This window comes from Lathyrus oleraceus, chromosome 7 (assembly GCF_024323335.1).
Source record: "Lathyrus oleraceus cultivar Zhongwan6 chromosome 7, CAAS_Psat_ZW6_1.0, whole genome shotgun sequence".
In the NCBI taxonomy this organism is placed as follows: domain Eukaryota; kingdom Viridiplantae; phylum Streptophyta; class Magnoliopsida; order Fabales; family Fabaceae; genus Lathyrus; species Lathyrus oleraceus.
Window position 1 is genome coordinate 21,140,511 of NC_066585.1, and position 10,535 is coordinate 21,151,045.

Sequence of the window (10,535 nt, forward strand, 5' to 3'; positions counted from 1 at the left end):
CCCATTGAAAAGTGTATCCCATCCCTTTTTGTAGTTTCTATTCACTTTTCTTGCTTTTTATTTCCTTTAGATAGATCATTAACCATTTAAATAACAACAAAAAGAGAATAAAATCAACGCTTCTAAAAAAAAAGAACAAAAATAAATACTCGATCCAACGTCGAGTCATTTTTCTCAAGTCAAACCATCAACCATTATCACTCCAAGTCATTTTCAAACCCTTTAACCATTTCAACCCTTTTCATAACCATCAATAAACAAACCCTGATCAACATCGAGTTCGTTTTCTCAAATAAACTTTCAAAGCACTTGTAAATATTCAAAACCTTTTCATAACAAAATTGGAAGAAAAAGATTACCTGGGTGAAAGTTCCAGTTATAGTCCCGAGTATTAAACCCAAGTTGTAAGAGCTTGCAAGTCATAAATACTCGTCTTTCAAACCCAAAAATACATCCAACCAATCAAACTCTTTTCCCGCCGCCGTGTGATATATTTCAAAACTTTTTCACAACGAAAGATATTTTGTCTTGACGCGATGCAAGACAACGCTTCATCCACACATGTGTAAGTTGAGATAAGTGGTGTTTTCCTGTGAATGTTGATATATAGAAATCCATTCAATGTGATGCAAACGCCCACTCCTCACCTGCTTTGGATAAAATAATGTTTTTTGTCGATTAATACAAGATAGCTTTTTCTAAAATCGACCAACAAATAAATATTTTCTACCCAAAACTACGTAAGCCTTGAGTTCTCTATCGCACCCGGAGATACGTAAGAGCGAGATTCAAAGTCTCGTTAGACACCCTAATAAAAAATAAACCTTTTTGTCATATTCTTTCCTTTTAATAACTTGAGAAACCTTACATTTCTAAGTTAACACTAACATACACAACTAACCAAACGGTTCCCGTTGAGTACAATAGACGTGAGGGATGCTAATACCTTTCCCTTGTATAATCGACTCCCGAACCCGATATTGATTGCGACGACCATATCCTTGTTGTTCTTTTTAGGGGTTTTATCGATATTTTCTCTTTCCCTCTTTGGGAATAAACAAAGTTCGGTGGTGACTATGTTAAGTCCATCCCGCGAGCGTGTGATAGCACTTCACGAGCGTCGTATTCTCATTTTTCAAGGTACGATAGAAGGCAACCCATCAATTTTAATTAGTTTTTGTTTTGCAGAATTTACTTTCTTTTTATTGAAGACCATCCATAAGAGAAATTATCTACTCAAGAATAACTCATACATGAAGATCCATGTTGTCTTTAATAAGCAAGTTTGTAGTTATTTTATTTCTTTGAGATTACGAGTTTAGAACTTTAGCATTGAATATATGATCCAAAAGAAACTAGATCATCATAATAGCAACTAACAACTTGAAGGAGAAGGATGAGAAAAGAATCAACGAGCTTGTACTCAACCTACAGATACCTCATCCAGTAAGGTTTAAGCCAAATGTTTCCATTATTCACTTTTCTTTCTTTATGACTGTATCCATGCATTATTCTATTATCTGGTTTGATATATTTCTGATTAAGTTATCTGGTTTAATCAACACACACTGAGGCAATTTTTTATTTATAACTTTGAGCCTTTGTAAACCACCCTGTAGTAATAGGTATATCCTTTGCTAACCACTTTGAGGCTAAGCCTTTCTTTTGGTGACGTAGCCTAAAATTCTTAGCCATATTACTTGAAATATCTATCCTTTCCACCATCCTTTTGGAGTTAGGTAGAAGTATAGTTCATAAAGTATGAAAAAGATTAAGTTTAGGGTTTCTCTTGGAAGTGAGCAAAGTTTTAAGTTTGGGGTTGGGGTACTAGAGAATATGATGTAAAATTTCAAAAAAAAATGTTGTGAAAAGAAGTGGAAAAAAAGACACTTCTTCAAAAAAAATGAATGAGAAAAGAAAAGAATGATATTATAAGAAGGATCAAAACTCTCTAGTACTATCAAAAAGGAACAAAGAGGTATGATAATATAAGGAGAACTAGGAACCTAACTCCAAAGGTTTAAACCTATTTTCCTTAAAATATCCTACCCTACCCTAAGCCAAGTTACAACCTGAAAAGTCATTTAATGTGTGTGTTATGATTTCTATGATAAACTATATTAGAACATGATCCTGCTAAGTTTAATTGATTTTGCATGTTGATTGAGAGATCACCATATCCATTGAGTGAGTTACAGTGAGATGAGAGAAATGTTGAGTACTGGTCAATATTGAGGATGTTTTTCCGAATTCACCATATAAAAGTTAGGAGCTAGAATAATGGTTAGGTAAAAGAAATATTTAATTTGGTGATGTTCGATTGTTATTGTACGACTTATTGTTTATTGAAATGTGCAGTTGTAGGCGAGTTACTTGAGGCCAAGTAACGATTCAAGTTTGGGATTGTGATGACAGTCTGTCATTACATATATTTAGTCGAAGACTTAGAGTAAAACAAGTGAAAGTAGAGAAAATATGAATAAGAATGATCAAAGAATGAGGGAAAATAGCTAAGTGTGCAAATTGTGGACTTAGTGACAATTTGAGTGAAAAAGGGAGAAAAAATGTGCAACCACTAAAATAATCATGTGCACCATCGTGCAAAATCGTGCACACAATAAGGCATTTAAAGCTGCATCGGGCATGTGATTAAGGGTACCATGTGCGTGATATTCACTTTTCTGGGCTTTTTCTGACGTGTTGTGGTCCATTCTGACGCCTTTAAAAGAGGATTTTCTGCATTCCACAGGGGTTACGAAATCTGGAGATTGAAGCATGACTTTGAGGGCATAAGTGGATTTTTTTAGAGTATTTGAAGCCATCGGAGACCATCACTTCAAGGGACTTCTCATGTTATTTTTATCTATCAATTATGATATTATTAATTGTACTATGAGTAGTAAGCTGTATTAGGTTAGGTTGTGTTATGATGAACCCATTTCTATATTGTTGGATTCTATGTTGATTTGACCATTGTATGAACCTATTTATCTATAATCTTATTCAATTTCTTCTTATTCGTAATGCTTTTTATGTGAGATACTCTTTTAATCTAATTTTGGGCACATAGGGAATACTGACCATTAGTCTATGTGTTGGACCTAGGGCAATTGTTGTACTTACGCTGGTTAAATAGGGATGTGAGACCCTGAATAGTGGCATATATAATTAATATTTGCATTGCCTAACCCCTCTTACGATGGAGGACTGGGGATGGAAAACTCTGAATAATGGTTAGTGAGTTATTTCGTGAGTGATCGACTATAACAGTTTTGTTAATTCAACGTGGGGTTATAGTGAGTAGATCATTCATACAAGGCATACAACATCAACAATAGAGGAATAGGGGATTATAAAACACAACTCTGTCTCTTTTGTGACATTGTTTACTCATTTACTTACTTTTCACACTAAAACTCGGAAAAAAAAAACCTTTTAGTAGTTTTTTTATATTGCACACGTTTTGTCTTGCTTGGAGGCAGTCCCTGTGGATTCGATCTCTTTATTACTTCGACATTATCGCACTTGTCGAGAAGTCTTCAGTGAGTTCTCTCACTCATAAAGTGAGAACTTCACTTTTCTAATAACGTGTGACTTTTTCTCCACACTTTGTTTCTCAACACTTTCAACTCACACTTGTTTCTCTTAACAAAGCTAGGATTATTATTGTAGAGTTGTCTATACCGACCTTAAAAAAGTCTCATTATAAATTTATGTGATTGTTGTAAGAGTTCTCCAATGAAAAGAGGGGGAGATCAGTGATAGGCTGAAAACTAGACGAGTCGAGTCAAACTTACCTCAACTCGACTTGATAAGAATTGGTTCAACACATAACTCGACTCGAGTTTGACACAAACTTTTTTTAAGTTAAAACTTCACTCATTTTAAGTTCACAAACAACTTTGTTCAACTCGTTAGGTTCAATTTGTTTGCTTTACAAACTTAAAAGTCATTTGTTTAAGTCTAATTTTATAGATATATTTAATATTTTAAATTAATATTTTTTATCATAGAAGATTTTATATGTTTTTAACGTTATTTAAATAAAATTAAAGTGCACTCACCAATATAAATTCTTGATATAGGAATTTAAATCTAATTACTTAAAAAAAATTATAGTAGTATTTACTGATATAATCATTAACAACTATATATAATTTTGGTCTAATTATTTTATTTAATATAGAAGTTTAGTCTTTAATCACTATATATAATTTTAATTTATTTTTTATGCCATGTTGATTTTATTTATATAACTATTTTTAGAAATATTTTTCTCACTTGAGAATATAAATGATCAATTAAAACTGTTAGGTTAAAACAAAATAGAGGACTAAAATTTGGAGTAACTCTTTAAACATACAATTAGAGTCAATATAACCCTTCATATATATATATATATATATATATATATATATATATATATATATATATATATATATATATATATATATATATATATATATATATAATCGAGTTGACTCATGAACCTAATGAGTTGAACCATACATAGTTCAAGTTCAGCTCATTTAGTTAAGAACCTAGTTTTTTGTTCATACTCAGCTCATTTGGTTCATGAAGCTAGTTAAACGATTTAGTTGTCGAATCGAGTTTTGAACTCTGTTCTAGTTGGTTTGATTCATTGTCATCCTCATGGTGAAAATAAATGATATTGAAAACATACGCATTTAATGTTTGTCTCATTACTAAGATGTTTCTTTGTGGAAACACTCTACGTAGACCTAGGCCTCTTGGACATGGAGGCGATAACATTAGGGTGATTGAGTGTACTTAAGTGTCATTATGGAACTGAGGTTGAATCTGGATGGTTGATCGCGTCTTCCGATATTTCATTGTATCTTGGTCGTAGGTCCAAATGCCCATGTTTGCCTATAAATTAAGGAAATGTATTTAATTGCTCCTTTCGTTTCCTTTGCTTTAAAGTACCATACCCCTTGAATCTTTGACAGGGTCTTCATTTTTTCAATGATCTTGCTACTTCCTTCAATATCTTCGTTCGTCTATATTTTTGGGTCTTTGGTGGTTTTGCTACTCAATCACTCAAATCCTGCACATACTCAAGGCACCACTTTCTTCCTTTGTTATTTCAGTTGCTTATTTATTTCTATTTATGTTTGTCCTCTAACTGAGCGGTTTTACATGTTTATCCCATCAAATACAATGTGCATTTGTTTTGATGGGTGTGAGTTACTGCTTCATGAATTTTTTTCGTAACAAGGTGCAGACTTCCTTTCAACAAGTTTAGAGTCGAGGTCATAAATTACTTGGGAATTTCCCTCTCGCAGTTGCACCCCGTGAGTTAGGCATATGCTAAGGTTTTTCAATATTTGTGTGATTACAAGAATAAAATCTCCACCCTCAAATCTCTTCTACCATCTTTTCCACATACATCGCACCTTAGCTAAAATTACATCGATATAAAGGATTACTTTCCTTTAGGTAGGGGAAGAAGATGTCAGAAGTTTACATAGAAAATTTTTAAAAAAATTAAGTATATGTGTTATTTGGTTACCCTTCTCAGTCTTTATGCTCATGAAAGCTTGTGTGTGATACTGAAGGGTCACGTGGGTCATATTGACCTCCCATCGGGGCACAACCTTCTTCTCCTTAAGATAATCCAATGGCTCCAAAGTATGCAGATAACTTCCCAAAGTATTAGACGCGTAATATTTTTTTTGAAGGAGAATTGCGATCCAAAACGCAGCGGAAATTAAAATTTTCTCCTTTAGAGATCCTTACGAATGGTCATGATCAGTGATAGAATATTTACCTCTTGTGTCGATTGAAACCTTTGGTGCAAATCTCTTATGATGATCAAAATCTTTGATGCAGATCCACGAAGCGATCACGAACGTTAAACGATGAAAACGTCTCTACTCAGTCCACATGAACGAATTCCTTCAATCTCAGTGCTAGCTGGTACGAATGAAGGCTTTGAGTGAGAGAGAGAGAGAGAGAGAGAGAAAACGAAAATAATGCAACCGCAACGAATGCTTCTGCACAAGGGTTCTATTTATAGAACCACTTGTGTGGGCTTCAAGCTAAAAAGCCCACTTAAGTGTATTTTAGCCCATATCTTATAATATGCCCAAAATAATTTAAGCCCATGGTACCTTACCATATTTCGTATTCTACTCAAGTACACCGTACCTTACGATGTTCTATAATTTACTTAAGGGCACCGTACCTTACGGTATTCCTTAGTTACTCTATCTCTCATCAATCCGTCCTTTGTGTGTGACCCTGTAGGTTTTCGTGACGTTGGCAATTATATTAAATCACGCATTTAACATAATAAACAGTGAGCGGTGTCTAGCAACACATCACTGCTACCCAAGACACGAAAATGTCATGTGATCTGACAAAACCTTCTGTGATAATACTTATGTGTATAATTACCCTTTTGCCCTTATGTCTATATTGAACACAAGGCATAGACCGTGTCATCCTTGTCCAGTTCAATATTGGGCCCATAGACATTTATCCTGTTATGCAGGATGGGTAAATTCCATCTAGGTCACTCATGTCCCTCAGCATGCTTCGTGGAGTACCCATCAACTGTCTTTATGGTTATCCAGTTACGGACAATGTTGGATCAGCAATAAAGCACTCGACTCTACATCTAGGGTCCATAGTGGTTTCAGGTCGAAGAGTGGTATACACCATTATCACCATGAGAATAACTTATGACACTTTGCATAACTTTTTATATAGTATTCTCATAGCGGGTCAATCCGGTATAAATATTACTCCTAATATTCATACCTATGTTTAAGACTTGATAACTCTTTATCCATGATCCATGAGATGTGATCATCAGTCTACAAACATAATAGTCTTAATGCTTTAATGTTATCCCACTTCACACTAAAGCTCGACTACGGATACTTTAAGAATAATGTCCTTATGTTTAATGTGTTCTCATGATCAAGTCATACTTAATACATTAAACGGACTATCTATTCTAGGGACTTTATTAAACAACCATAATAAAGAAAAAGCCTTTTATTATTAATAAATAATTCGATACAAGTACCAAAAGTATTGGCCTCTAGGGCTTACACCAACATTTTTAAGGGATCAGGAACTTACATCGACATGTTTTATGATATGTCTCGTGATGAGGTAAGTTTAAAGGTCATTCTCGTCACGTTCTATGATGATATCGACTTTGTAGATGAAATTGTTCCTTCTGATGACAAGGCCCTAAAAAGGAAGAAGTGTCACCTAGAAACCTGGTTGTTGGTAGAGGCAACCACCAAAGAAGAGAGATAGAAAATATTTTGCGAGGATAGGAACCTTAGTTGATAATTAAGTGTGTAATATTACATGGTTTCCCATATGTATTCATCGCTTATTATTTTTGTCTTGTAGATAACATTAGCATCCTTAACTCGATGGTGGCAATGAAAATATGCCGTAGTAAAATTACGAATCCTCGTCATGTTCCACCTCAATAGCAGCCCATGGAGGCCCACATAGTGGTTGGACCAAGGATGTCCAGTATAACCTCTCAAACAATGACTATATCTATTTTGATCACTTGACTAAGTTAAGTTTTCGGGAGTTAAAGGCAAATATATCTTACCATCTGCTTCGAGCAACCTTTGCGTTTTCCATTGGTGCATCCGGTAAAGGAAGCGTCTTAGCCCTAGACAACCTAATGACGAAACGTCTTTGGAAACTAGCACTTCTGACAATTATAGAAATTAACAGTGATCGAATCGGTTAATAAAAACAGTTGTGACAATGTAAGAGAAGAAACCAGAGAAGTTCAAAGTGGAATTTTATGAGAATCAAGAAATATTTCTCAAAAACGGCGCCACTAATCCAGTATGGAACATAAAATTGGTGACGAGTTGGTGAAGTCCATCGTGGAAGGTTTCCCAATATTGTTGTGGAAATATCATGTTGATGGAGATAGAGTGTAATTACAAGGTTTACACTTCAACGTCCAAGTCAGTTAATTCAGAGAAAAGGAACTTGCACATGTATAATGAATCATAGATTGGTGTGATGTTCCAAAGTAAAATCTTTATTTATCAGTCCCACAAGTGAGAAAAAAAACCTCAGTCAAGTCCACAAATGTTTATTTTCCTCCTACCAACCTTGTACACCAAAACATTTGTCGGTCTAAAATATTAGTAATTTATATTTCGGGAACAAAAATTTGAAAATATTTTAGCTATGGTGAGAAAAAAATTAAAATACAAGTTGAATAATTAACAATGACTAAAATTATGGTGGAATATTTTGTAAGAACTAAATATAAGAAAGTTAAATAAGAATCAAAACCATAAGAAGTTGAGATGGCCGAGTTGGTCTAAGGCGCCAGATTAAGGTTCTGGTCCGAAAGGGCGTGGGTTCAAATCCCACTCTCAACAAACTTTTTTTGTCTTGAAAAAGGGTATTATATTAAAATTAAATAACCACTCTCAACTAATGTTTTTTTCCTTACATAAAACTCCTGAAGTGTTTAATATGAAATTGAATTAATGGATTTTTTACTTGTTTTTTTTTCTTTTCTATTATTTTTTCGTGATTCTAATAAAGTCAACATTATGACTTTGTAGGTGACTCAATGTAGTGGAAATAATGCCACAAAATATTATCGGAAGATTGGATTTCAAGAATCATTTTATAGTTGAAGCTCGAGAACTCTTGGTTAAAGGAAAAAATAAACTAATATTATTTTTTTTGTAAGAAAAATAAAGTCAACATTATGGTTTTGCAGGTGACTAAATATAGTGAAAATAATGCCAAAAAAATACTATCGAAAGACTAGGTTTCAAGAATCATTTTCTAGTTGAAGCTCAAGAACTCTTGGGTAGCATTTGGTTGATATGGAACATAAGGGAAAGAGTTTTTAAGAAGATAGATCATGTTCTTTGCAATTTTTCTTAAAGATATTTAAGTATCGTGATAATTTTTTTAAAGTTTTACCATGTGTGAAGTTTGATCAATAGTTAATTATCGTGTGCCTGAATGGTGCACAAAATTTGGAGAGAACAAGTCGTTCTAGTATTAGATTATTTGGACCACACATGGATATTTACATAATTTTCTTCATGATTTCTAGGAAGGGGGTAGACTTGGTCACACTTCTTCAGAATCTCACACACAAACTATAAGATTGGAATAAGTAGATTTTTAAAAATATCTTTAAAAGTGAAAATGAGTTACTGGCTCATTTAAGTGGGGATTAAGAATATTATCAAATATGGTTATTGTTACTTCCTTGACTCCTTGAAGAATGAGTTTTAAGATCAGCTTGCTACCATACTTTATCAAGAATGTATGTAGTTCTAGAACTTGAGGAGTAAGTGGATTGAGGATGGAGACCGAAATAAAAATTACTATTCTAAAATCATTGTTGGTAGAATAAGGAACAAAATTATTTCTCTTTGAAATGAGTTTGGGGTGTGGATTAATGATCCTAAAATTCAAAAGAAACTTATGTGTATTTTTACATTAATTTGTGAAATTATGGTTCCCAGGGGACAAATGTTGAACACAATATCCTAGACAACTGGTTCGATAAGTTAAACCATACACACCATAATAGCAAGTACTAGATGATAGAGTAGAAAAATAGTAAATAACACAATAATTGTTTACCCAGTTCGGTGAAACCATTGAGGGGTTTATTCCATAACCCAAGAAAGGAAATTTACTATTAGTAATTTAATACAATTATTCTTACAAGCAACAACAAACCATATGTTGTTCAATGCCTCTTCCTAACATTATCTAATGATTTTATATTTAGGACTCCCCCTAAAAATGAGAACCTACTTACTTTATTATCAATCACACAACCTGTGATTGGAGATTACAACTCAATAATCAATGCTAAATACTATCACTCAACTCTAGACACACCAACTATGCCAAGTTACTGAAACATATTGGTGTACATACAACAATAACAAGAATACAAAATAAACCATGTCGCTCTAAAATACTCAATGTATTGCTTGGCTTCCGATGTAGGTTTTGAGAACCTTATATAGAATAATAACTCTGGGCTTTTCTCTTTGGATAATAACTTTAATTTCGTAAAAATGTTAATGCAGAATTTGTTGGATATTATTTATTCCATAAATATCTCCAACAAGATATGAATTGTTTTAAGTTAAATTCAAATTTAAATTTTCATTCTATTTTTAACATGTCGACATACTATTTCTGGACTCTCTAATTTCACAATTCAAAAAAAGTTTGATCAAAGGTGCTCGCATAAGTAAACCATCACATTCACCACTTTTACAAAAAATGATACATATTGAAGAGATCTTAGTTTTTACGCACAAATATATTAACCAAACTTTAGATGTTTAGGGTGACATTAATTGGGGATATTGTGATGTTTCAACTTTGTTGGGTAATAGAGAGAAGAATCATACACTTGTTTGCCAACATCTTATCAAGTATTTGAAGACACTCAAGAAATCATACACAATGCTCTACGGGAAAAAAGAACAGTTCGATAAAATTCATGCATCTCTTATTCC

General features: G+C 33.4%; 1 non-coding gene across 1 annotated transcript; it reads left to right on the forward strand.

Annotated features, from left to right (window-relative positions):
• Window positions 1-8,324: 8,324 nt before the first annotated feature.
• Window positions 8,325-8,405, forward strand: TRNAL-AAG (transfer RNA leucine (anticodon AAG)). The gene has a single exon. It is a non-coding gene; the product is annotated as a tRNA-Leu (tRNA).
• Window positions 8,406-10,535: the final 2,130 nt, after the last annotated feature.